The sequence below is a fragment of the Silene latifolia genome, chromosome 5 (genome assembly GCF_048544455.1).
Source record: "Silene latifolia isolate original U9 population chromosome 5, ASM4854445v1, whole genome shotgun sequence".
Classification (NCBI taxonomy): Eukaryota; Viridiplantae; Streptophyta; class Magnoliopsida; order Caryophyllales; family Caryophyllaceae; genus Silene; species Silene latifolia.
This window is the reverse complement of record NC_133530.1, coordinates 56,723,249-56,725,534: the sequence shown is the minus strand read 5'-3', so window position 1 is coordinate 56,725,534 and position 2,286 is coordinate 56,723,249.

The window sequence follows — 2,286 nt, the reverse complement described above, 5'->3', positions numbered from 1 at the left end:
ACTGCTGAAGCCGAATACATCGCTGCAGGACTGGTATGTACTCAATTATTATATCTTAAGCAACAATTACGTGATTATGGTATTGACGTAGGATGCATTCCTATTTTATGTGATAATACTAGTGCAATAATAATTTCTAAAAATCCCGCACAACATTCACGTACTAAACACATTGAAATAAGACACCATTTTATTAGAGACCATGTTGAGAAGGAGAATATAAAACTTGAATTTTGTAATACTGAAAAACAATGGGCTGACATTTTGACAATATCGTTAGCTAGAGAACGATTTGAGACTTTACGGTTGGAAATTGGTTTAATCGGTGGTACCTAAGCTTCTGTACACGTTCAATTTCTTTATGACTGACTAGTTTAAGTTAAGATTGTATGACTGTGTCCGTATATTGCGTTGCATGAATAATTTCGTTAATAGGAAAGTATTTATCATAAATTCTATTTGTTATTTAGGATTTAATTATCATACAAACTTTATCTTTTATCAAGATACACCATATTTTGTTTGTTTCCTAATTACACAAAATTCTCACAAAAATAGCCTTACAAAATTGCACGTATTATGCTTCCTATTCCTACTATATTCAAATAATCATACTTCCATATCTTATCTTTTACCATATTCAATTGATCACCTAACATCCTATTCATACCTTAACTCTTATCACTTACCAAAATTGATTAATACTTACCTAAGACCTAAACCTAGACTCCTATATTACTCCCTCCTTGCCGTGTAAACATAATCACACCTCCACTTGCATACTTTTTCTCTTTCCAAAATATTTACCATCATCTCACCATCACCTCCTTTATTCAACCATCAACATCACAATGAATCCCAACCATGCAAAAACCCGATCATCAATCCGCCATCAACAAAGCCGCCACTTTCACAAACCATCATCACCACTACCATCTCATGATCTTAACTCTACTAGTTTCCCTTCACCTCAACCAAACCCAACTACACCCCTGTTTCGTGGTCGAGACGACTCGATGTCCGAGGGAAAAAGACGCCGCCTTTTCAAAGGGAAAAATAAGGTAGTTGTTGATGAAGGTGAAGATATTGAGGAACCCGAGGTTGTTGTAAGAAACGGTGTTGCACGAACTTTGCTCCGAGATGTTTCGAAAACCGCCACAAAAGAAGGATTAAATCGTGTTCGGTTAACTCATGACGAAAGCATCCTTGTTTCTCGTGTTTTGAGGTATTCTATCCATGGAGGAAGGTATTATCCCAAATCTTGATTGATTAATGTTCCCGCTCTTAAGTTCTTTGTCGATTTTCTTGATTTTCAAGGGTGGAGTCACATTAGTCAATTTTCGGGTCCTATTTATCCAGTTGAAGTTGTTCAATTCTTTGCTAGTGTGTCGGTTAAGAAAGGGGTCTTGCATGCGAAGGTTAATAGTGTTGATGTGACGGTCTCTGTTTCGGATTTTTGCTCTGCTTTTTCAGTTCCCGATGTCGGAATTGAAATTAATCCGAGTCTTGAATGGTCCAATGTGGTTAGTGAAAAGGAGAGGTTGGTTAAAAATTACTTTGAGGAGGTTGGGACGGACGGTGGAAACATTGTTGTTCGTCCTCTCTCGGCAAAAATTAAGTTCCTCTTGAACTTTCTTTGGAACACGGTTGTGCCGAGAAGGGGAGGATGAGATAAGGTTTCGAGTTATGAGGCTATCATTATTTAGTCGTGGTTAGAGGGACAAAAAGTGAATTTAGCGAGTCTTGTGTTACATCGTATCATCCAAACAAGTCTCACGGTTACCAAGGAAAAATTAAGTACAACAATCGACCTTCCATATGGGATGTGGGTGTCTCGGTTGTTAGAAGTGAAACAAGTGGTGGGACGGGGTAGTTACGGTGTAAGTGCACGGGATTGCATGTGTGATCGTTTGATTAAGCTTATGGGTCTTGTCGTTGATGGACCCGAGTTACTTCTTGTCAAGGATGTTGAGAAAAGTCCGAGTGATTCGGGTTTGGGGGCAATGGAAGCTAAATTGGAAGGTTTTATGACTAGCTTAATGCAGAAGTTTGAGGAGCATTCGACTAACCTTGCTACGGTTTTATCTCAAGTTGGACCAACACGGTCTATGGGCTCGGGTTTGGATGCTTTTCGGGTTTATGCGTGGATGGATGAGGTGGATAAAAGGTTAATGGGTTTTGAACGGGAATTGAAGGCAATCCGTGGGGAAGTGTTCCCACATGGAGATCGTCTCACTTTTCTCACGAGTCAAGGTGGAGCGTTGGTTATGCACGGAAAGGTTATGG